Raw genomic sequence first — 26,882 nt, forward strand, 5'->3', positions numbered from 1 at the left:
TTAGTCGTGCACTCTATAAATCTGACGTTCATGAATGTTGGACCACTTGTTGCTGAATATTGGACTACTTGCACAGACACCAGGCCTCCTGATGCTTGCGGCCATTTTGTATCCCGGACAGTCCGCGCCTCCATATCCCGTCGAGCATCACGACTGTTATGACGGGGCGTCTCAAGTCTGACGTCACAAGATGCTATATAGGAAGGTGGAAATTTTTAAAACTCGCTTTCCAGCTGGCAATCTTGACGGGGTCGCCACGCAACTGGAGCGTCCTTGGAAGTAACAGAGATCCCACGTGGAGTTTTCATTTATTTCTCTCTCTCGTTGGCCAACGAACAATTCATAACTGAGGTTGCTGGACTAGGAAGGACAGGAATTTCACTTTGCCGATCGAAGACGTGAGTTTAACACGTAACTAAAACACGGAGTTCGAGGAAACGAACCGCCATCGTGTTTCATCCCTAGTCGACTGCTGATGGTCAGATCCTATTTTTTCCTTTTCGTCAAGAAGACCAAAGGACAGGACTGACCGCTCTCTTGGAGTCTAACTGCGGACGCGCACAACGCTCAACCCCCCTTTTTCCTCCCACTCGCGGACCCAGAAGGAAACTTCTCCAAGTAAAACCCATCTTTTATTTAATCTTTCATTTCTTTATTAGAAGGCCTGGGCAGGGTCAGAGGTTGTAGAAGCGATCAGAATCGCTGGTTAGGATCTCATGTGTTCTGAATAATATGTGCATGTAACCTTCCTTATTGAAACTTTGATGTGTTATGTTGATATCGGGATCCGCCGCGGTCCTGGAGCTGCTTGTGTTTTACTATCTGAGAGTCAACGTGGGTGCGTTGTAAGACTGGACTGTTAAACAACCTCATGGTAAAATTCTCCATTTCCCTTTTGTCTTCAATCTCACTGTGCTAGCTTGCCGCCAAAAGTTAGAATCCTTTGTGCTCAGGAGTTGGGGGGACGTTTTATGATCAGAAGATCATTGAGTACAGTCGGAGCTGTACAATAAGTACAATAAGTGACAATAAGAGGAGGCCCAGAAAGCCACCTGAGGTCCAGCCTTTGTACTGCTGATGGAGAAGATCTCCAAGCAGCAAAAACCCAGGAGCAGACTAAAAACTCTCAGGAGAGAGGTACTTTACGTTGGAGAAACAACAGAGACAAAAGGTCATCTGTTCCAGGAGGAGCCTTGCTTTCTTTCATGTTAAATCTTGCCTCATCCGTTTCACCACTTGAGGAATGTGGAGTGTGAGAACATCCCATTTTAAAGCTTTCAAAGTGTGACTGTAAGTTAAAAACTAAAACATATACTAAAATCAACAGTTTTCACCTGAGATTGTAAACAACAACCTAAATTACTGTAGATCTCACTTTAAATGGACAAACCGTACATCTTCTCGCTGCGCTTCATTCTACCACTCAGTGTGAACCTTGGAGTCTCACCTTTCAGGTAGTCTGAACATGTGAGCTCAGAGAGCCGTTTCTGTGACAAGTTTACACAGACCTTTCCTGGCCGCGAATGGCATCCATTCTGGGCTATCAGTGATGCATAAGAACAGTTCTTTATCCCAGGGTGGGATGAGTATATAATAAGCAACTGTACTGACTTTTAGAAAGAAGAAGTATGTGGTGCACAGGTTGAAATTTATTAGGAATTTGATCTAATTCACAAGGGTCAAAGTAATACACACAGGCTTAAATGTATGCCTGCTGTCATAATGTGGGCTGTTTGTGCTGAGAGGACCCAAATGCAGACATTGAATTTATGTTAATGAAGAAAAAGTTAAAAAAAACATACAGAAAGAGGAAAACGCAGAACGAAAGTCTCAGGAGAACCAGGAACCAGTAGTGTATAGCGAAGAACCCAGGAAAAAAAGACTAAACAAAATGCTGAGGAGAGTGATTCCTGGGATGCTTTGCAGGTGAGTTAATTATCAGGATGAAGGTCAGCTGGGAGGAGAGCAGGATAAAGGAAACTGACTAAAGACACAGAAGTATTAAAAAGACAAAAAAGACCGAAAACAAAACAGGACTACATCTACAAGTGAACAAAAATAGACTATTAAAGAACCCCTCCTAAGCAAATTACACCTAGTATGGCATCATACTAGCTGCAGGTATGATCCCTCCTCTTAGGAAACAGGTAGAGTTTATTTAAACTGCTTCTTTGACCTGTCTTTTAGGCAGAGTACACAAGCTTTCAATGGGCCATCTGCAGGTTTATCCAGTTTGCAGAAACTCCAAAGACAAACCGGTTTAACATTACCACTCAAGACAGATGCTCCTTTTCCAAAATTAAGACCTTCAAGGACAAAATCTGATGAAATCTGCAGCTGTAGATAGACAAGCCAAATGTCTTCTGGAGAACAACTTCATGGTCAGACAAGACAAAATTGAGCTTTGGACACAATGACAAGTAGAATGTTTGGAGGACTCAATGTGAGACTTTCAGAGCTAAGAACAGTGTACCAGCAGCTAAGCATGGTGGTGGCTGTATCATGCTGTGTATGATGCACCTGGAATCAGCAGCTGGATGATCCCAAACCTGCAGCAAGCTGGTTCTAGAATGGGTAAAGCAGGGTACCTTTGTGCTTTATGCTTAAAAGTTGGGTTCTTGTCAGGAAATCAACCATTTTTATTGGTCAGAACATTTAACATTTAGGTACATTTACCCAGTAGGGGATTTAGTAGTGGATGAGTATTTGCGATAACTAGTAATGAGTCTTTAACATCTCTGTAAAGGAACTTTGACCGAGGCAGTGAGGCTGCAGAGCTTTAGATGTTGTTCTGGATTCTTCTGAACCTCCTGGATGAGGAATTTTGTGGCCATTAGTAGAAGAGTTTGTGTATATCTGAGTCAGCTTGCATAATTTATAATAATTTACAATTTGTCTGGAGTGAAGGAAAATCCATAATATTTATTTTTAATGATATATTTATTTGTGGTTGAGTGGATGAATATCTCTTTTTATAATTGTGTTGAAATGAGACTTAAAGACTGAAAATGAGAGATTAGAAAAGCTTTTGTTGCAAATATCCAAAACAAAGTCAGCTCATCAACCTTTCTGTTAAGAAAATTTGCATTTATGTCTTTCAGTACCACACACCTGTCTTCAGCATTCTCAGGTTTTCCTACAAAATAGGTCACAGCAGAGCACGGCTAATTTCCTTTTTCTTGTTCAGCTCAATGCATCAGGCATTAGGTTTAATAATGTTTGCTCTGGTTTTGAATTGGACATAGCTGCTGGTTACCATGGCCATAGATGTAACCTGAATCACACACCTGCAGCACAGCCCCTACTCTCTACACCTGTCACCACGACAGCAGGAGGCAGGTAATGGTATGAGTCGTCTGGTTTTAACGTTCGGCCGGTGGTCAGGGCTGTGAATCTCTCCATGACCCCTGCTGATCCCTCCACTGCAGTTCACAGCTCCTCAGATCTGACTCATTTCTCACCATGAATGGGCCTTTAAATGAAACCCATTATATCCAGTTGCAAAACCTCCCAAACTGAACTCCCAGAGGGGTGAGGGCTGGTGGGAGCGTTCATTATGGGTCTTCAGCCAGAAGATGGAGGGAGGAGGAGGGCATCCATTACGGCTCTGGGGGATGTAACGTCCAGATGGCCAGGTGCTGCACAGGAACCTGCCCCAGTCTGCAACAATCCCAGCTTTTATCCCAGACCCACCTCAGTCCTCCACCGGTCCAGGCCTCCTGGTCACACTGGGTTGGTCAAGCAGAGAGAAGAGGAGGTGGAGGAGTGGCGGAGCAGAAGCTGTTGGCAGTTATTTCTTAAAATATTTTAAAATTCCAGAATGTACAACAAAGTGAGTGAACGGGTGTATCTTTGGGGGCCCCCTAGTGAGCTGCCCTCCGACTGGCTGGTCGACATTTGGACAATAAGTTGTAAAATGATATAAATGAATACATTAATTAATTAATAATTTCATTTATTAATGAATGTCAAATCAAATTAACTTGATGATTTCATTTATTAGAATATTATAAAATCTATCCAACTCAACCTGGTTCTATGTGAAAAAGTAATTTCCCCCTAAACCCACCATCAAGCGATGAGTCTTTAACATCACTGAATGAATGCTGACTGAGGAAGTGAGGCCTGCAGAGCTTTACATGTTCCTCTGAGATCTTCTGTGACCTCCTGGATGAGTCATGAATGAGCTCCAGGAGTAATAATGTGACCAACTACTCTTAGGAAGGTTCTCCACTGTTTTTGCTGCAGATAGAAATTTTAATGACATTTTTCTTTTTTTGTTTGTAGTTCTTTCTCCTCGACTAAATAAGTAAAGAATCACTTAACAAATATTGACGTGTTACATCTCTCTAAACATGCCTTCCGCTTCTCTCTCTCAGTCTAAAAAAATGGAATCACCAGAAGCAATTCGTTTTTTTCAAATTTATTGTTGCTTAAGACCTTGGCAACCCTAGAATACGCTACGCTCTCTTCCCACCCTTTCACCACTCACGCAAACACATCCATACATTCTTAAACTCACACTCCTCCCACCCACTCGCATTCAAATCCCACCCCAACACACACAGGCCCATTGTGGAACCACAAAACAGAAACAAGGCGCTCAAAAAACACCCAGGGGACCGGCAATTCACTGCTCAATCAATCTAAACCTCTGTGCGAGCAGACGCACACACTCAGTCTCACACACACTTAAGGCACATTTAAATGCAACAAATATGTCTTATGACAAATGAATGAAAAACAGAGCAGAGCGCAGCACTGCATTGCCCTCCAGGGACAGGCCACCAAGTGCAGATATAGGATTACCAGAATTGACGCTTTAGTCTTTCCATTGTGGACGTGAAAATCCAATGAGGGCCCTTTAAGTGGATGCACTTGCACACAGAAACCTGTTCTAAGGCCACTAATTAAATCTAAACATGCGCCAACACTGACTTTAGAGGCCATTACCGCCTGCTTATGGACACAGGAGCCTCACATGTTTCACAAGCGGGCTTTGTGAGGCAGTTAAGGCCAACATAGGGTTACTGATTCAATTACTTTCATGGCTATAATTATTGTTTTTTCTTAGGAAGTACACAATTAAAAATATTTTATGTTTCAAACCTTTCTCCACCTAAAAATGTTTTAGAAATACGTCATCCACCTGTCACAATGTAAGCAATCTATCAGGTTTGGATCCATCTGTGAGGAGCTGTTAGAGCATTGAGAAGTCATCAGTCAGGATTGAGTCAGGTTTCCACTGAAAGCATGTTTTAGGATCTGTCATTTACCTGCAAGGCATGAACAGGTGACTCAGCTGAATGCACGGCTGCAACCAATAGTTTCACATTGAGAGAAATATAGACCTGGGCGGGCACCGCAACAGCAATGTTAAACAGCTGGCGTGTAAATTATTAGAAATAAGCAGTTAGAATCTGACACTGGTGTGAACCCCTAGTGAAAGCTTTAATAAAAATGTAAAACATGTTGATGCTGTAGAATAATGAAAATCTAATCTATTAATTATTTCTGATGAAATCCTCTCATGATTCCTGTAACTTGTACTCGTACTTGTCGTCTTCCACTTTATCTGGAACCGAGTCGCGGGTGCAGCAGATGTACTAGAGATGCCCAGACGTCTCTCTCCCCAGACACCTCCTCCAGCTCTTCCAGGGGGAGCCCAAGGTGTTCCCAGGCCAGCCGAGCGACATAGTCCCTCTAGCGTGCCCTGGGCCGTCCCCTGGGCCTCCTCCCGAAATGAAGGGACTGGAACACCTTCGGAAGAGGGGATCCAGGAGACATCCGGTATAGCCACCTCAACTGACTCCTATCGATGTGGAGGCTCTACTCCAAGCTCCTCTCGGATGGCCGAGCTCCTCAGCTGATTATCATCCCAGCCGCTTCACACTCAGCTGTGAACCGCCCCAGCACGTGCAGTAGGTCTTGGCTAGAGGGGGCCAGCAGGACCACGTCATCTACAAATAGAAGAGATGAAATCCTCTGGTCCCCAAAGCTGACCCCCTTGGCTGCAACTAGAAATCCTGTCCATAAAAGTTATGAACAGGACCGGTGACAAAGGGCAGCCCTGCCGGAGTCCAACATGCCCCGGGAACAGGTCCGACCTTGTGCCGGCAATGTGGACCAAACTCCTGCTCCGCTCGTACAGAGACCAGATAGCCCCTAATAAAAGGCCCCCCGATTCCATACTCCTGGAGCGCCCCCCACAGGCCATCACGAGAGACACAGTGGAATGCTTTCTCCAGGTCCACAAAACAAATGTGGACCGGTTGGGCAAACTCCCATGGTTCCCCCTGCAGGTTGTGGGCCCACTGGGGGATGGCCTCGAGTCTCTCATTCAAACTTGGCCCGGCCGGGTCCCATGAAAACCAAGGCACTTGCCAACGAGTCCCGCCCCCAGGCCAGGCTCCAGGGTAGAACACCGGCTCTGCCGTATCGGCCTCATCGTAATGGTTCTCATGAAGATGTCTGAATCGCTCTTTGTCTGACCCGTCACCCAGAGCCTGATTGCCATGGGAGACCCTACCAGGGGCATTTAAGCCCTGGACAACATAGCTTCTAGGAGTATATGAACACTCAAACCCCTCCACCACGTTAAGGTGGCGGTTCAGGGAGGGTGATTCCTATTAAATAAGGAAAACTAAAACATTTTCAAGTTTGAGGAGTTTGGAACATAAGAACTAGGGTATAAATATGATGTCGCACATATATTTATAACAGGAAGTCAAGGACCAATGGGTTTGTTGTATATATTTAATGTGACACATAGATCAAATTATCTGAGCCACTCTTTAAAATGGGAAATACAACAGAACATGCTGTTAAAGTGAGGCAGATTTGTGTTGATCTTCATAAGCCTGGGAATGGGTGCATGAAAATAATTCCTGGCATGAATGTGCACATGTCTACCTACAGTCAGAGGAACAACCAACATGTCTAAAACAACTGGAACTGGGACAAACAAGGCTGGACGAGGACCTGAGTTTGTTGTTTCCACCATGCATAGTGAGGAGGTTAGTTCAATGTTAGGGAGCTGCTGGGAAGAATGGCATCCGGGGTTCAACAAGTCTCCATAACAACCTTTACAAGCCATCTACATCTGAAGTGGCTGATGGGGAAGCATAAAGGGAGAAAATCTATACTGGAGTTTAACTGGAACTTTGGGCAGATGTTACTAAGATTGAGCTTTTCATTATCAAGGTGCCGTGATGTGGAATAAAAGATAAAAACTGGTGCTCACTGTGAGGTATGGTAGAGGACATGTAATGCTTTGGGCTTGTTTCTCTTCCATAGGACCTGGGAACATCATCAGAATGCATGGAATACCAGAACATCCTTTAGAAAACTGAAAATTGGTCAGCATTGGGCCTTCTAGCAGCATCATAAATAAAACAAGTGGACAAAAACAAACTCAACCTTCTTCCATGGCCGTCTCAGTCACCAGACCAAACCCTGGTAGAAAACCTGTTAGCTGAGCTGCAGAGAAGAGAGCATCAGAGAGGATTTCAGCAACAAAAAGGTCCCAGTGGGTTTGGGGTGAAGCTAAGAATGAAAATGTGGAAAATTATCTCGTGCTCAGTGTTAAGTATGGTAGAGGACATGTGATGCTGCGGGCATGCTTCTATCCCAAAGGGTTTAGGAATATTGTTGTTGAGCATGGCATCATGAGCTCTGAAAAACTAATGCTAGTTAATTTGTTTTTGTTCAAATTTTTGAAAATGTACCACTTAAACATGAAGATTATTTATTTAAAGCTTCAACCTGAGTTTAGCTGCTTGTTTAAAGTGCAGGAATGAAAGAAAGGTTGGGGGTAGGGGTCACAAACAGAAACAACGGGAGTTTCTGTGGCCAATCCTGTCATTACCATAACCTCTGACATCACTCGGTTAAACTGGGACTGACCAGTTGTGAATGCACAACCTGCTTCCCAGTAGTGAACTATGGAGTAGAAAGAGAAAGGAATGAGTGAGAAAAGAAAGGTCTGCAGAAGATTCAGTGAAGGAAAGCTACTACTGCTACACTGCTCATAAAAGACACCACTCTGTCACCTTCCAACCCTATCAGGACACTTGCCACAAGGTACCACCGACTGGGTGAAGCAAAGTTCACTTCCCCTGGTTGAGACGGTGAAGATCATGCACCATGTCGCTCCATTTTTATAAAGCACAAACACTTATGTTTTATTAGATACAGTACATTTAGATTGTAAACGAAACAATGCAAATCATTCAAATGAAAGTTCCCCAGTTTAAGTCTTGATTACCGTTAGATTTTAGCATATTGAAACCTTTAATGCAAATATTTTTAATATTTAATATATTTTATTATAAATTAGTTTTACTGGAATTAAACAATTGTAACTTCAGATGTTCAATTCAATTTTAAGGCAGCATGACCAGGAGAGCTGCTCTCCTGAGCTGAATCAGTAAGTCTGATTAGATGGAGTAGCAGCAAGTATGGCAGCAGTTGCTCCTCCAACTTTAGCTGAAACTGTCCTGCAGAAAAAAAAAAATGCAATATTTCTTCTGCTCATAATTCAGTAACTAGCCCTGAGTTTGGTAACTGGCAGTTTGGATCCATTAAAAGAAGAAGCTTCGGTCATTACGTGAGACTGGTTGACCTACCCGCAGAAAGTGATGCTCAGTTGCTCCCTGCACATCAAGCCAGGGTTAAATGAGATGGATTTAAAAATAACTGTTGTTTTTGCAAGCATGTTGAGTTCACAGCAGAGGCACATGCCAAGGCTGATTCAACAGAAATGTTCTAAATGAACGCTTGCATGAGAATGTTGTTTCGCTTCCACAAGTACATTTTCAGTAAATTCCCTCAAACCTCTTGTTGAGCAAGAGCTTTGAAACTTTGAGCAATGAGCTCATGTCTTAAGCTACATAAATGTTCTCCAACCATTCAGTCTCAGCTAAAACTGTTCAGTTGCGTCAACATCTAAAACATCTTCAAACAGATGAGCTTTCTGGTGGGCAGTTGTTGTGGATCAACAACATCAGTGGAGGGTCTTGCATGAATGGTATCCTGGACGAGACCCTCCTTCAGCTGTCCCCCAACCAATCAAAATGCAGGAAACCATCAGAGATCCTGGAGTGGCATACAATGCTGTGCAGTCCATGACATGTGCATGCATGAAAGCCATAAAAAGTTGTTCAGTTCTTCAGAAAAGTCATATTCTTTTATATGTTGCGTGTGCGCTGCCCTTTCTAATGCTGCCCTGGACAACTGCTCACATGGCCCATGTTAGTTAAACCATGAAATCAGAGTAATGTCCTGTTTTCCAACCCCTTTAATCTTACTATATAAATAATTATCACATTAACCCACAATTAAGCTCCCCATTGCTATTTATTTATTGGAAGACAGCAAACAGAAAAGTTCTGACATGTAAAAAGTCAGCTGGGTTCAGAAACAAAAAACTGCTGAACAGACCGGACCAAAAAACAAGTAACAGTAATATTTGAGGTCCTAAACTGGCTCAGAAAATACAAGGTTCTCTGCTGTGATCAGAGCAGAACCTCTAATATTGTTTCTGGCACCAGAAGACTCATCAAATCTATTATTTTGTATTTTCACTTCAAGCAAACACACCGAAACAGACAACTAGAAACATGTCTCAATTATTCTATTTTCATAGTCTTTTAGCTTTATTTCCTGACTGGTTTTTCTGCCCTGTGTTTGGTCTGCAGGATGGGTTCCTCCTTAGACACCTTTGGTTTCCACTGGTGGGCCAGAAATAAGAGAAGGAAATTCAACCTGAAAATTGAAAATAGTGGAAATACAAAAGAATTCATTTGAAACTTAATGTAGATTACAAATGTATTGAGGCCTTACGTTACTTCCAGTTTAATATTTTGTTAATGTAGTTTTTTTTCCATTAGTGAGAACATTTTTAACCCAGAATTGATAAACAAGAGTGAAATGGATTCCCTCGAGCATTTCTCACTGCAGTGGCTATGTACAGTTTTGGTTTCAGAAATGGTTTCCACTGAGTGATATTGTCAAACCACTAACCTCCAACACCTGATTAATTACTAAGTGTGAAAAATAAAGATGATAAAGAATCCTTCGCTCTGCTGCTGAGGCAAAGCACAGGTTTTCCTTTTGGTGATTTATTTATCCAGCTTCTATTGGTATGTGGGAGTTTTTTCTGTTTCATTGTCATGGGCCAACAATTACAGGAACATTTTCATCTGTTTGGAATTTAAAGAAGGAAAACACCTAAGAAGGAAGCGGAGTGTGAAACTAAGAAAGCTGCTGAAGTGATGGAGATGACGTGATAAAGCTAAAACCATAAAGTTTGGGGGAAAGGATTTCTATTTTCTCACTGTCCTTCACTTCCCTCTGTCTCTCCTTCTCCTCAGGCTGATCTCCCTCTTGCATGTCCGGACGGGCTCGAGTCAGTCCCAGGTAAAACTGGTCACCCGAGTCCTCCCCTTCATGTTACCCCACCTCCATCTCCCCTTTAGCTCACCTGCCCTGAGGCAAACCTCCCCCTCCATCTGGCGAAGAGAGGAGAAACAGGAGTCACTGCCAGAGAACTGCAGCATTCTGCACCCATGACACATTACATAAGACAATGCCTGCACTGTTGAGCCAAACTTTTGTATGGAATAACTTTGTTTTCCAGAGGATTTACGGCAAAACTGTTCCAAAGTGAACAACCCAAACTTTTGTTTGTGCTTCAGCTCCCAACGTTTGGCTACAGTAGGCCGGCTCTCAAGGTTAAGCTGCAGATGTGTTAATGCACTAAGACTATGTGATCAGGACTTCTTTTAAAGGCGTTTGAAGAAACAGCCGAGTGAATAGCAGAGGAAGAAAAGAAAAGGGACAGGATGAAAGAAGAGGAAAAAGCTCATTTCTGCTGACATGGACCGGCTGTTTAAAGGGGACATCCAGCCAGAGCAGCAGAGAGTGACTGAGCCACAATGGAAACATAATAGAGGCTCTCCTACCCCCAATGCCAGCCATCTCCCCTGGCTGGCTGTTTTATCCCTGTGCCGGGCCTGCCAGGCGACGGCGCGGGCCAGGCTTGTTCAGCAGAGCCGCAAAAAGACAACACTTATAAACGCCAGCTGGGGGGAAAACAACAAATAGCTTACACTTTCAAATTTTACACTGAACTAGTCAGGGCTAATTCCTCCACCAATGTTTAGGGGAATAACACCCCCTCCCCCCCTTTTCCCCCTCTAACTACCTTATCCCGTTCCCAACCAGTTTATCCAGTTGAAGACAGAGGGCCTGCCGTTGGAGCGAAGCACCTGCTGCTTCCTGGTTCACGGCTGCTGATCGTAAGGCCCTCAGATAAACTTGGTCTCGTTTGGGCCGGGTGTTGACAGCGAGACATTCCTGCTTTTCATGTCTTCCTCTTACGCAACTCCAAACTGTGTTGGCTCTCTGCAGAGCTTCTTTGACAGATCGCTCTCCCTCGCTGCTGCTAAGCATGTCTCTGTGTGAATGCGTGCGTCTGTCTTCGTGTGTCTTTGCTTCGCTTATTCTGCAGCTCAGAAATGTGATTGTGTAGGCACCAGTTAGCATGAGTCTCCCTGGAGCAGAAGTTGGAGTTAATCTCTCTATTAAAGTTCAAACCACGCCCACTTTTACAGTGTTTCTGAGGCCAGTTAGAAGAAAGGTAACCCTGGTGGTTCAGCAAAGCATTAGAGCCTGAGGGCCTCGGCAAGCCTGCAAATCAAACTTACTAATGACTTTGAAAACATGAGCTCTCCTTAGGAGGACCAAAACATTCTTTAGTCTTCAGTTTAATGTTGAGGAGAAACATCTGAAGCAGCTGGTGGTGAAAAGAAGCTATGAAGATTTCTTTGTGGGGTTGTCATCAGAGGTCAGGGTCTATTAGCAGCGTTCTTATGTCCCCCTCAACATCACATATATGTGAGTGCACTTTATTAGGTTCACCTGTTCAACTGCTTGCAAACAGAAACAGTAAATCAACCAATCACACGTCAGCAACTGAATGCATTGAGGCATCTAGATGTGGTGAAGATGACTTTCTGAAGTTTAAAATGAGCAGAAAAGGAAGAAAGGAGATTTAAGTGACTTTTAATGTGGCATGGTTGTTGGTGCCAGACGAGGTGAACCTGCTGATCTAACAACCATCTCTCAGGTCTACAGAGAATGGTCTGAAGAAGAGAAAATGTTCAGTGAGCAGCAGCTGAGTGGAGGAACAGTTTAAATGAGCATGGGCAGACTGGAATTCACAACATGTGGAACTTTGAAGCAGATAGGCTACAGCAGTAGACAACTAGACCGGTGCCACCCCTGTTAGCAAAGAACAGGAAACTGAGGCTACAATTCAACCTGGCTCACCAGAACTGGACAATAACAGGTCAGAGAAAGGTTTCCTGGTCCTAACAGAAGGAGGTTCTACAGGTTGATGAATCATGGGGTGTACTTATTTTTTCACACACATTCTGTTTACATTCTACCATCCTATGAGTTTAGTAAATGATGACAGTGTGGAATCTGTTGTGTCTTTTGCTGACAATTATAAAACCCGGAAAAGACCAGATGAGTTTTATTACATCTTGATGGCTTTTCGCACCAGATGGTCTGAATTTCTTCCCACCTTTGTTTCGTTTTTTTCTATTCATGCACTTATTTCTTGTCATTAGTGCAGCTGTTGTTTATAGGTATAGGACCCGAGCTAACATGAGAGGAAAAGCCTGCCAAAGCTGAAGGTGGGACCCACAGATTGACAGTCTGGAAGCCGCTTCAGGCAGGTATACACTAAGCAATGCCAAACAGTCTGTTTAATTATTCATCTATAAAGTATTTTGTCAAGATGTTTGACTGTCTGAAGACAGAAGTGTCATTAAAAAATTTATTAATCCTTCATTTTCAAAAGCGAGGCCAGACAGACTAAAAACAAGCAGGAGATAGTTTACCAGACTTTATGTAATGATTGTTTGCATGATTAAACGTTTTAATTTTTTTTCTGGCTTGCTGTGTGCTTATGTTGGCTTCATATTGGTAGTCAACAAATCTGTGCGTACCGACGGGCTTGTGAAATGAAGCTATAGTGCAAATAAGGGCTGCTAAACATTAAACTTTAGAGCTCCACGGCTGCGTGATCACAGACCATCCATGACCTACTGCTGGAGCCGCGGCGTCTGGACGTGTCGCCGTGGTCAGCTCTGGCCAGCATTACCTCAGCAAAGAGATTTCAGTGTGAAAACTGTCCCAGAGCTTCCAGAGGGGCACCGTGTGACTGTGGGACTGGAGACACTGGATGAGCCGTTATTGCCCTCTTATTGCTAAACTAATGACACACCCCAATGTTTTCTAGATTAAGTCTCGTCAGCGCTAAAAACCTTTTATTGAGGGGTATCAGAGTAAATAGGGCTATATACTTAAGCACACTTCCTTTTTCCACATTTTGTTTGCAAAAAAATGTAAAAGCCTTTCTCTTTGATAATGCACTTCTTTATGTTGGTCTATCACAATATAATATGTCACAAGTTTTTAACTGAGGCTCATAATTCTGCAGGAAGCGCTGACTAAAACACAAATGGACCCAAAGTAAAATGTCTTGTTTGCCATCTTTAATTTGCCCCTATGAGTCTTTCTAATGGCAGATTTTCCACGCTACATCTGAATGCATCTGAACAGCCAGGTCTATACCAGGTTCGTGTTTCAGAAGAGGCGCTGGTTTCTCTTTATAAACACATTGTGTAAACTTGCTGCAGAGATTCCCATTCCTCATAAACCAGCGAGTGACTCAGACTTTTCACAAGAAAGGATGCATCAGAGAACTGGTCAATGAAAAATCTCAGGCTGATGCATGAGATCATTTTAACCATGACAGACCTACCTGCCCTCCTAGGAACTTATCACAGAAACCAAGAACTCTACACAGACCATTCAGAGGTGGACCCCTTCCGAACCAGTAGGCATTTCCCGGACCGAATCCAGCTCTGTTCTGGTTTTCAATAAACCATTGAAACCTTTTCAACCATCTCCAGACGTTTTCTGCATGTGGGTCAAAAAGCTTCCTCCCACTATGACAATTTTGGTCCAAATATTGACACGATAGCATGACACAGTAGCTGCAGATTTATTGGCAGCACCTCATGTTGTTTACACTAAATTCTGACCAGATCATGTGAATGTTGCAGCTGAAATCCAGACTCATTGGACCAGGCAATGTTCTGTCAATCTGTTATTGTCCAGTTCTGGCACGTCTGTGTGAATTATAGCCTCAGTTTCCTGCTCATCTGCTTCAGGGTTGTACATGTTCTATATTCAGAAACAAGTGTTCTGCATATGTTGATCAGAACCAGCAGTTATTTGAGCTCCAGTTGCCTTTCTATCATCTGGAACCAGTCTGACCATTATAAGGTCTTTAGGTTTTACATCCCACACAGGTTTTCTGCAAGGATTGTCCTGTATGCAGCTCCGGTGAAAAGCATCCCCACAGCATGTTGCTGGCACCACCAAGTTTCAAAGTGGGGATCATGTGTTTAGGATACAAACAGGAACGTTTTTCATCTTAACCCTGAATTTGGAACCACAGAGTTTCTAAAAGAATTATACAATAAAAATGTTACGACGTATTTATTATCCCAAAATGTGTCTAAATAAATATAAATATACATTCTGGTGTTTGAAGTTGCCTTTAACACACAGCAACTCATTTTAAATGACTTTGCTAAAGCTGCAAGGAAACTCGTTATTTATCCGTTTTGGTTTTAGCTGTGGTTGACTGATGCTTATCTGCTGGGCCTCATATTTCCAACAGCACCTGTGGAAAAAAAAATCATTTCCTGGTCCAAACATCCATCTGTGTTGGTCTGAGCTTTTTCAAACTCAAATATGTTCATGTTGATGTAAACAGAACCAGCTCTGCCAGAGAGATAGGAGTACCCAATCAGAGCAGAGCTTAAATTTAAATGTACAGATACTCAGAAGGAGGTGTTTAAAGCTTGCATCAGTGTCTTCTTCTCACTTCCTGTGGTGCTGTAGATGACCAGCCCAGATCCTACAGCTCTTGCCAACAATTGGCTGACACAAGCTTATTTATCTAATAAGGCTTGTCTGATTGGCCAGTGGAAGACAATGGGATATGTAAACATACCGGGGCTCTGGACCGACACAGCAGTCCCTTTTTAGTCAGGCAGGTAACTGTGTCTAACTGTTGGCAGCCCAAACATGCAGGTTCACATGCTCACTGGTTGCAGTTGGAGCTGGACTTTAACTGGATGTTGGAGCCAGCTCAGCGAGCAGGGTTTCTGACACAGAGCTGCCAGCAGTTGCTCACCTGTGCTGGGATTCAGGTTTTTAAAAAGGTGAACAGCGGCAGGACTTCATTCTTTCCTAAACTGCTCCAACATGTTCCCACAGTTAATACTGAAGAAAACAGAATAAGTTGCCAATGTGTGCAAAGTGTTGCTGCTGCTAACATTTAAGATGCAGAAAACAAGATGCAGGATTTTGTTAAAAACAGCCTCTAAATCTTCAGCAACAGGCTAAAGAGGATAAATCAAACTCATTTAAAGCATTATTTTATTGTTGTTAAAAGTCAACAAGTTCTTGCTAAGGCTTGTCAATCCAACCACTGACCCAGGAGAAGACCAAAGATGATCTTTAGATGCTCCTCAAGTCAAACATTCAGAATTAAACTGAGGATTTTACTACAACTTTTCTAAAGCAAAAGAAAAGCTGATGTTAGGAGGTACCCTGTGCTGCAAAACATAATGCTTTGGAAAATGAAGCCAGAGTTGTATAATCACCAGGCATAACTTTATGACCACCTCCCTAAGGGGTCCAACGTTTACTGCTAAATTGGCTCAGCTTAACTAAGACATGGAGCCTACTGAACCCCTGAAGGTGTGCTGTGGCATTTGGCATCAGGATGTTAGCAGCAGATCCTGGAAGCTTTGAGGTCCTTCAAGCATCTATTGATTGGACTGAGATCTCTGAAATTCAAAAGTCAAGTCAACACCTCAAACCAAGACTGGCTGAGAATGATGTGGCTAAGATCTTGTGGGACTTCCACATCCAGACTGATAAACAGGTGATGACACTGATAACATTGTATTAGTAAAGAGTGCAAAAGTAGTAGATTTAGCAATCCCAAGTCACAGCAACATCAAGAGGAAAGAACATGAGAAGCTCAGGAAATACTTAGGTTTAAAGCAAAAACAGAGATTCATGGCCCCAGTAGTCATTGGTGCACTTGGGGCTGTGACCCTGAAACTGTGGGGGAAGCTGCAGCAGATTTCAGGAAAGAGATGCAAGATCTCTGTCCAGAGGAGCACAGTCCCAAAAACAGCTGAGAACCCTATGCTTGACCCTGTAAAAACAACTGTCCAACAAACTGGTTTTATTGCAATCTTTGCTAGCTTTTATTCAGTCTCTCTGCAGTAGATGTCCACACCACACAGATCATAGTGTCCAAGATGAGGAATGTCACAGAGACATGAATTCAGGACAGGAGTGAGGAAGACAATATCGTCATGGCAACATTGACAATTAAATATAACAATATCATGACTCTTAGTGTGAAGCCTAATTAGTGAAGTTCAGCCTCTGAACACCAGATAAACTGCAGAACTTTATCAGTTCTGGCTGAGTTTGATGTCAGAAGTTAGAATTATAAATCAGTGCGAATTGGAACAGCACTGTAGAGATGTTTGTACAGTTGCAACATTTCCTGAAGCTGACGTAACTCATTATTAAACTGAAATCAAAAGCCAAGTGCACATATCATGCTCAGGGCAGGTCTGTGATCTTCTATATGATGTTCTACGAAGTTAACCCGGCAGATTGTTGAGGTCTGCTCACATCGCTTTAAACTTAGAGTGAAAACATAACTTATTTTTGTGTTTGTATGGAGGAAATTGAATGAGAACAGGAAACGTAGTGTTGAAGCCTCACCATCTGTCCTACAATATCAGCTTCTTAGCCAGTTTATTAATAGGTTGTTAGCACAACTTGGCCCAGACATAAACTGGCTGTTTATCAAAACACCTCCTCAAATAGCTCCTTGCAAATAGGGCCAAGATCATGTCATCAAACTAACAACTCAGCCCTGGAACAGCACCCAGGGGACCAGAATACAAACACCTGTCTGCTCTACTTTTCTGTGGAGTTGTGATGTGGGGAAGAGGTGCCAGTTAGTCACTAGCTGCACAGCTCCGGTTATTACGCAGCCTGTTTGTTCCCAGCAAGGAAAGGGGAACACTTCAGACAGGGTTGGGTAAACCCCAGTGACAGTTTCTGGACGCAGGCCCATGCAAATGAGCTGCTACCACAGGTTTCGACAGGTGACACTTTCAGTTTTGCCAAGGGGCTGGGAAACACGGCTGTCCGCTACACTGTAACAAGCAGCAGGTAGGATTGAAGCGCATGTCCTCGGAGCAGGAAGCAATTCTGGAAATATACAGGTCCTTCTCAAAATATTAGCATATTGTGATAAAGTTCATTATTTTCCATAATGTCATGATGGAAATTTAACATTCATATATTTTAGATTCATTGCACACCAACTGAAATATTTCAGGTCTTTTATTGTCTTAATACGGATGATTTTGTCATACAGCTCATGAAAACCCAAAATTCCTATCTCACAAAATTAGCATATCATTAAAAGGGTCTCTAAACGAGCTATGAACCTAATCATCTGAATCTACGAGTTAACTCTAAACACCTGCAAAAGATTCCTGAGGCCTTTAAAACTCCCAGCCTGGTTCATCACTCAAAACCCCAATCATGGGTAAGACTGCCGACCTGACTGCTGTCCAGAAGGCCACTATTGACACCCTCAAGCAAGAGGGTAAGACACAGAAAGACATTTCTGAACGAATAGGCTGTTCCCAGAGTGCTGTATCAAGGCACCTCAGTGGGAAGTCTGTGGGAAGGAGAAAGTGTGGCAGAAAACGCTGCACAATGAGAAGAGGTGACCGGACCCTGAGGAAGATTGTGGAGAAGGGCCGATTCCAGACCTTGGGGGACCTGCGGAAGCAGTGGACTGAGTCTGGAGTAGAAACACCGTGCACAGGCGTGTGCAGGAAATGGGCTACAGGTGCCGCATTCCCCAGGTCAAGCCACTTTTGAACCAGAAACAGCAGCAGAAGTGCCTGACCTGGGCTACAGAGAAGCAGCACTGGACTGTTGCTCAGTGGTCCAAAGTACTTTTTTCAGATGAAAGCAAATTCTGCATGTCATTCGGAAATCAAGGTGCCAGAGTCTGGAGGAAGACTGGGGAGAAGGAAATGCCAAAATGCCAGAAGTCCAGTGTCAAGTACCCACAGTCAGTGATGGTCTGGGGTGCCGTGTCAGCTGCTGGTGTTGGTCCACTGTGTTTTATCAAGGGCAGGGTCAATGCAGCTAGCTATCAGGAGATTTTGGAGCACTTCATGCTTCCATCTGCTGAAAAGCTTTATGGAGATGAAGATTTCATTTTTCAGCACGACCTGGCACCTGCTCACAGTGCCAAAACCACTGGTAAATGGTTTACTGACCATGGTATCACTGTGCTCAATTGGCCTGCCAACTCTCCTGACCTGAACCCCATAGAGAATCTGTGGGATATTGTGAAGAGAACGTTGAGAGACTCAAGACCCAACACTCTGGATGAGCTAAAGGCCGCTATCGAAGCATCCTGGGCCTCCATAAGACCTCAGCAGTGCCACAGGCTGATTGCCTCCATGCCACGCCGCATTGAAGCAGTCATTTCTGCAAAAGGATTCCCGACCAAGTATTGAGTGCATAACTGTACATGATTATTTGAAGGTTGACGTTTTTTGTATTAAAAACACTTTTCTTTTATTGGTCGGATGAAATATGCTAATTTTGTGAGATAGGAATTTTGGGTTTTCATGAGCTGTATGCCAAAATCATCCGTATTAAGACAATAAAAGACCTGAAATATTTCAGTTAGTGTGCAATGAATCTAAAATATATGAATGTTAAATTTTCATCATGACATTATGGAAAATAATGAAATTTATCACAATATGCTAATATTTTGAGAAGGACCTGTAGGAGCTAAAGTGACACTGCTCTTTCTTTGCAAAACTTAAATAAATTCTCAAAAAGGTGACATCTTTTGTTTCAATTCATATTTTCCAAATAGGGCATCCAATAAATACCTAAAATGAGCAGACCCAGAAAAAGTCCCAATTCCATTCTCTAATTCAAATAAACATTGCTGATAAGCCTGTTAAAAAAAAAAAAAAAAAAAGCAAACTGACCACACAAACGGCCTCAACAACCATTACACCCATTATGTCCGTTTGTTTTCCATTTTCCAAGAAATCTCGCAATGTTCTTCCAATAGTCATCATTTTAAAAAGGAATTTGACTTCTGAAGATCATCTCAGGACCACCAACGTGAAGTCCCAATCCTACCTTCTGGATTTACTGCTAGATTGAAGAAACTAGAGTCAGTTGGAGCCTCATAAACCTGCCTTATCTCAGCTTAATGAGTCTTAATTATTGAAAACTAAAGGGTTCCGATTGTATCCAGTCTTCCCACGTCAGGAAAATACTTTATTTCACCGTACAGCATGAAAGCAACTTCAGGAAACACTAAAACTGGTTTAAATAATAAAAGTATTCATAACTCATTAACCTTTTTGAATTGTTACAAATTAACTTTCGTACATTTTATTGGGATTTTATGACTAACACAAAGAAGGACATAACTGACTTTAGCTAGGAAGGAAAAACGATTCAAGATTTAAAAAAAAAAAGTGTGGCATCTGAAAAGTGTGGCATGCATCCGTATTCAAACCCCTTGAGTCGGTACTTTGTCTTTCTCAGCAGGTCCAGCTGCAAGTCTTTAGGGTGTGTCAGATTTATCAGACTAAACATGTTGTCCATTCTTCTCCCCACCTGACCATATTCCCTGTCCAACAAGTTGCTATGAATTTTATTTTGGGGGTATTCAAGTAAAGAGGGAGAACATTTTTTTTAAAAACCTATAAAATGTTTCTTCCCCTTATGCATTACTCTGTGACGGTTTATCACTTAAAACCCAATTAAATGCAGTAAAACATGAGGTTGCAATATTTTCAAAATCAATATAACATGAAAAAACCTGGTAAAAAAGCATATTTTAATTGCATTGTGTTTAATATGTATATTTATTAATATTCTCACTTAGAAATGAAAACAAAATCTATATTGATGGCCCATAAGAGCCAGGTTGTGTGCTTTGATTTTAAATAATCTGGATTATTCCCATATTGTGCATGGTTTAACTGTTTTCAGGTAGTTTATTTCTGCTTTGTTTTGGCTGACTTTCAAGTTAAAATAAATGTTTTGATCGGTTTATTTGACAAACTCAGCAGCAATCCACCAACTATGTTGTATTATGATGTAACGAAGTAAAGAAAGACGTGGCTGAACTAGAAATGACGTATCCAAGATACTTTTTAGCTTAGATATTAAAATGTTTAAAAGGCAAAAAAATAAAAAGAAATAAAACAAAAATTGAGCATTCAGCTGATTTACATTTAAAACTTGCAATTTTATCCAGAAATAATGTTCTCCAATCCAACTCTCTTTTCTCAAGCCATTACTTAAATCCACTGACAGCGTTGCAGGTAGAGTTTTAAACTATCCTCTAAAATTGAACATGGGCACTTTGTGCAGAAAATCAGTCTGTTAATCTGAAGAGGAAAACATCTTTTTATTTTACACAAAGATGTGATATAAATCAAGCAGGTGTTGAATTGTTCTCCGCAAACAGAAAGAGAAGGCATGGTTTAAATGTTTAAATGCATGTAGTAACTTAAAAAGCTGGTTGATTTGCAACAAATCGTTGATTATTCTCAATATAGTTGCAGCCAAAAACCAAGCCTGTTTGCAGAAGAGAGAATGGTTTCTGCTCTGTCTCTCTGTGTGTGTGTGTGTGTGTGTTGAGGGTTTAGGCATGTCGTCTGCTAGGCCGTCCAAGAAGCCCCAGGGTACCTCCGTTAAAAGAGATAATTATCTTTTATCTGCTATGTTGTGACGGGAGATTATGGTTGAAATTTACGATTGTTAAGGAGACAATGCAACACGAGGCTGCTCTTTTGAAAGTAGCAATGGGGTCTCGAACATGTGAAGAGAACTCCCACCACCTCACAGAGTGCTGATTGCTCATGTTTCTGGCTTCAGGTCTTTAGGAACAAAGGGGAAAGACTGAGAACGGGAGATTTTTACACTGAAAAATCATCATCCATATCCTATAATTATGTTTTTATCAAATGATTCAGTATCTCTAGATCTTCAGATGGAATAAAGGAGCGATGGATGAAAACATAGTGAAAGAGGTATATTTGGTGTCTTCAAGGAATACAGTTTTGTTCATAGCTGCAGGTTAATTCTGCAGATGACTTCATGGTGGTCCTGCTGGACTGGATTTCAGCCTAAATCGATAGATTTAGCTTGTAAGCTATACAATACACTATGCTAACTGCCTCTTTGTTTATGCAGGGCTGTTTTGAGGCCTGAAGTTCTGCATTTTGTGTCTCCGGGTTTTCCAAGGACCGAGTTCTGCTTTGAACATTCAGACCAATGAACACAGAAGTCCCAAATCATCTCATCAAATGTTCTGCTTATTCAATGCCCAGTCACAGACGTTACCACAGGCTTCACTGTAGCACTGGTGCCTGGCAGCAAGATGGTCCTGGGTTCGAATTATGGCTGGGGGCCTTTCTGCTTGGAATCTGCATGTTATGCATGTTCATCCCCTTGGATGTGTGGATTCTCTCCTCATATTCCAATGAATACAGCTCCAGCACCAAGATCAGTGAAGATTCCAGCTGCAGGAACAGTTCTTGGTACAACTATTGCATTACAAACATGTTGAATATCAGAATCAGAAATCAAAATATCGGTTTTCACATTGGGAGTTATACTCTGGAGGTCATATCCTGCTGCTTTTAGAGCATCTCGTGCAGATGATGCACCAAGCCCAGAAAGTTTAGTAAATCTAAACACGGGTTGTTGTTCTTCAGGCTTCATTTCTGTCCATGCTCTCTCTGATGGACAAACTGCAGAGACATCTGTGACATGAAGGACCAGCATGCAAGGAACTTAAGTGTTAAATGAGTTACATGTAAGGATATGGAGTCCCTCCAGAAAGTTCTGGGTTTGCTCCTGGGCCTCAAGAGGAATCCTGATCAGATAACTTTCTGCTGATTTCTTTCCAGCAGCGGCTCTACTCCAAGCTCTGTCTGAATCATGAAACATTTCTCCCTATCGTTCAGTTTGGCTCTGCCATGATCCACACCTCATGGCCATAGGTTTGGACTGGAACGTAGACGAACTAATTAATGCAGAGCTCTTTTTTCACTTCAACAGACCAGAACAACTTATTCGTTACTGCATACGAGTCTCCCAAATACTTTAGATGGACCCTAAGCTCATATCCAACATGGCTGCCAATCATCTAAAACTTAGTGGAAAACGCAGAAAGATGTTTGATAGTTTTCATCAAATATAAGACACAAATACTTTGTTTAGTGCCTGAATGCATAAAATAGAGAGAATTAAGCTTGCATTTCTAAATATCCTTAGTTTGGTCCATGAATGAACAAATTCCACTGTTTTTCCAACATGCAACTGATACATTGTTAAGTTGGTTGAGATATTAGGAAATGTGACGATGATCCAACAAAACCAGAGAAGAAAGGTGAAACTAGAAGCATCAGACAAAAATGTAAAGATCATCCCTGTTTACCCCTTCTTAAAAACCCACCTAGACTCAATCTTATCTCATTTTTGACCCAACTCATTCACCTTTCCTCTCTCTGAAATCATTTTGATCCAATCACAACATTTTTTTAGAAACAAATGGCATTTCTGAAAAATTTCAGTGAGGTTTTAGATCCCAACATTGAGCACTGAGAACACCTTATTAAGATACACAGTGACATAGCCATGTCTGTTGACAGTAAGTGCCCTGTTGTTCTGGTTCTGTTGGACCCAATAGCAACCTCTGACAGTAAACCGTTCTGTCCTTCTGTCTCATTTGTTGGTACCCATGGGACTGCTCTGAAGTGGTTAAGTTCTGATCTGATAGACAGAACCTTCTCCATCATGATCAATAATTTATCCTCCTCTGTGTGGGGACCCGCAAGGCTCCATTCTAGGTCCCCTTCTCTTTTCCCTCTGTGCTGCCACTCGGGGGACATTACTACATCTATACGGTCCTTCCAATTATATGCAAACAGCCTACAAATTTATTTGTCTCTAAAGCCAAGTTGCAGTTTCCATTCCTAAATAAAACAAAAGACCAAATCTATTTTATTTGGCAACAATGACACCATAGATATCAGTGCTTAGCCTTTTAAATTAAATTACACTGCTAGAGTATTTAACAGGAGTTTAAATTCAATAAACAAATCAAGTCTGGTCAAATCATGTTTTTAAATCTCCATCTTCTGGCCAAAGTTAAACCTTTTTTAATCCGTCCAGACTAGGTGTAGGCCATTCATGCTTTTATTAGCTTTAGACTCAACTATTGTAATGGACTCTATATTGGTGTCTCTCAGTCTTCCCTTAAACATCCTCAACTTGTCCAGAACGCAGCTCCCTGTCTTATCTTCTTTACACTAGCTTCCTGTCCTTTTTAGAAATGATTTTAAAACTTTTGTTTTTAAACCTCTTAATGTCTTGGCCCCACCTTATTTATTTGAACTTCATCTTCTTGAACATGGCAGATCCCCGAGGTCATCAAATCAACTGTTATTAGATGTTCCGTGGACTAGACAGAAGCACTGGGGTGACTGGGAGTTTTCAGTGGCAGCACCCAGATTCTGGAACCAGCTTCCCTTAGTCCTTCACTCCACCACTGACCCTTTAAATCTAAGCTTAAGATTTATTTTTTCAGATAAGCTTTTAATAATCAAGTAATATAGTGGCATTTCAGCTCTGATTTTTATTTTCCTGTTGTCTGCTTTTATATTTTCATTTTTTGATTCTCACTGTGTTTGTGATCTCACAGTTAAGTGCCTTGGTGTTTTAAAGCGCTAAATAAATCAATAAATAAATAAAAAATAAATGGTTTATTACCATGCATCTGCAGAGCTAGGTGACACACTGAGCAAGAAATTCAGTGATTGGAGCAATGACACATCTGCAACCTGCTGAGCCTCAGACATTTGGGGACTGGAGAATAACGCCACAGATCTCTGGAAAAATAAAATAAAAATTACAAACACTGAGGCCATCAAAAAAAAATACACAATAAATAAACACAAGCAGCAAATGCATTATACATAGTGGATCAGATCTCCAATCATTAGTAATGAACTTTTGTCATTTAAAAAAGGCACCTCGGGGTCAGACACTCATCATTTTCACTGTGGGGACAGTTTTGTCTTTGGATCTGGACAGTTTGGCAGATTCCACTGGAATTTTAAAAGGGTTCATTTTCAGGTTAAAGGTGACTTAAAGAAATAAATTACAAAATCCAGCAGTTCAACTGCATTCTCATAATACCCACATGTGTAACAACCTCACTTCTCCATTTCAAAAAGGAGTTTTTGAAGAGTTTCTATGGCAAAATTTAGGTTAAAATAAATTGATGGACATATTTTTCCCTGGAAGCAAAGAACCCAGTCTGCACCAACCTTTCTGACCCCTTAACCTCCTTAGTGATGAAGCAGGTGAAAAGTGCAAAGCTGACCCACTTAAAGTGTCAGTGACATGATCAATGGTCCCTACATGGCTCTTCTTTTGGGATTTCTCCTTAATTAAAGTTAGTGAACTTTATTTATGTAGCAACTTTCACTGATAATACTTACAAAATGATTCACGGCAAGAAGCAAACAAACAATACAATAAGCAAAAAGATTAAAAGGACACAAAAAATAAATGTTGATTGTAAAAACTAACAAGCTTGTGTTCCTTAGGAATCAAAATGGTCGACACAGATGAGCAGTGAGAGCTTGAAAGGAGTGCTATAAAAACGGCCCTGAGTTCCTGACAGTCTCTGGTTAGCCCACCTGAGGGTCCGAAATGATGTGAACAGCTTTAACAGGTCAGAGATGTAATTAGGAGCTTCACCATGCAAAGCCCTGAAGGTTAACACCAACATTTTAAAGTAAACTCTGAATGGAGCTGGTAGCCAGTAGAGAGACTAATACATGTGGCCTTCCATTGCTTCCAGTTAGGAGATTCACCCCATCTGGAGTCAATATCAAGGGCATTTGTTTACAATATAATCATCTAAATGAGAAGAAATAAAAGCATGGATCAATGATATTTTCTCTGGAGTCACTGTCATAATGCAATGGTGGCAGCAGGACCAATACTGCAGACAGGAACAGTATGATGAATGCAAGGATTTAATGAAGAAAACTGCAAACTTACAATAACTTCCAGGACACGCAGCACAAGTAGAGATACAGGACAGTGGGAACAACCGGAGAGGAATATATACCTTGGGAAGAGTGTAGAGAAGGCATGGTAAACAGGTGAGTGTAATCAGGGGAGATGAGGAACAGCTGAGAGCTATGAAGGGAGAGAGATCTGATGATGAGCAGGAGCAGACAGAGAGAAACATGAATAATAAAGAAATGTACAAAAACGCTAAAGTAAACTTGAAGGTAAAACAAAAGAATAAACTGAGAGAACCACCTACCACAGTGAAATGAATCTATATGTCAAAACCCAAGTGGCAAAAACAACACAATATGGCAAGACCTGTTAGAAAATAATAAACAAGGAAATTGTTGAATAACATGAACACAAATGAAAACCAAAACCTAGCGCCTCAGGATCATAATGGAACCAGAATTGCTCCCAAAACCGAACCCTGAGGGATTCCATATAAAAAGCATAATCTGGTTGAGATCAACACTGAAGGTACAGATTGAAAGGTAAGATGTGAACCATCAAGAAGGAGCCGGAACAGATCTTGAAGCCTATTTTTAAAGGTGCTGTGGTTAACAACAATAAAAGCAGATGTCTAACCAAACTAGGACAGTGAATGTCTAGAATCTGCGGACCTAAACATGTCACTGACCCCCAAGCAGAGCAAATTTATGTTTCTTTGAAACTGAAAATTCAAAATGGGGTTTTTATTTTCAGAAAAGAAACGAGTTGCCTTTTCCAAACCTTGGACATAGCAAAGGATTGTGGGAAAATTTTATTCATGTAAATATTTCACAGGTTTTCTAGTGATCACACTACAGACATATGTAACAGACAATGCGCTATACACAAGTATGAACAGACAGAATTTGGTTTGAATTGTGGGACAGGGGAAGATTCATGAGCCCACAACTCACCACCTGGTTCCCCAAACCTGACCACACTGACACATATTGGTCCCTCTGTCAAACTAGTACTGCCAATACAGCAAAACACCATATTTTCTGTCTCACATGAAAACAAAGTAGATCATATCTGAAGCAGGAGAGGAGGAGTTTTGAACAACTATATTTAAAATAGGGAAAAAACGATGTGAAAAAAGTACATCCTGCTTCCTGTGATGTGATGTTGATCATTATTTAATATGCAGTAAAATACCACAAACTGATTTTAACACCCACACTTATTTAATTTTCAGTAGCAAAGTTTATATTTCAAAGATGAGCCAATTTTCCAAAGGTCACTAAAATCCTCCCTGATGTCGACTCCCTGCTTGACCTGACCTCTGGAGACGGTGACAACAGTGCGGCCTCGATGAAGATGGACTATCCCCGAGAGCCGTTTACGCCCACAAATCTGTCATCATCCTCACCTGAAAGACGAGAGGCAGACGCAGGAAGAGAGGGAGACAGAGGGAGAGCGGGACAGAAAATAAGTGGTTTGTGGCGACGATGACAAGATCAAGAGGACATCATACAGAGCTCCATCCTCACCTGAGCCAGGAGCTGCGGCTCCAGTCACCCTTGGCAGCCATCCACAGCCGA

The 26,882-nt window shown here is 41.8% G+C and overlaps 1 long non-coding RNA gene across 3 annotated transcripts in view; it reads right to left on the reverse strand.

Annotated features, from left to right (window-relative positions):
- Positions 1–25,428, reverse strand: part of LOC124882976 — a 64,256-nt gene extending 38,828 nt beyond the window's left edge. For all 3 annotated transcript variants that reach the window (XR_007042044.1, XR_007042045.1, XR_007042046.1), the window contains exons 1-2: positions 25,336–25,428; positions 24,034–24,152 (exon numbers count right to left, since the gene is read on the reverse strand). This is a non-coding gene — a long non-coding RNA (uncharacterized LOC124882976). The remainder of the gene's footprint in view (positions 1–24,033; positions 24,153–25,335) is intronic.
- Positions 25,429–26,882: the final 1,454 nt, after the last annotated feature.

Source organism: Girardinichthys multiradiatus, chromosome 17, assembly GCF_021462225.1.
Source record: "Girardinichthys multiradiatus isolate DD_20200921_A chromosome 17, DD_fGirMul_XY1, whole genome shotgun sequence".
Classification (NCBI taxonomy): domain Eukaryota; kingdom Metazoa; phylum Chordata; class Actinopteri; order Cyprinodontiformes; family Goodeidae; genus Girardinichthys; species Girardinichthys multiradiatus.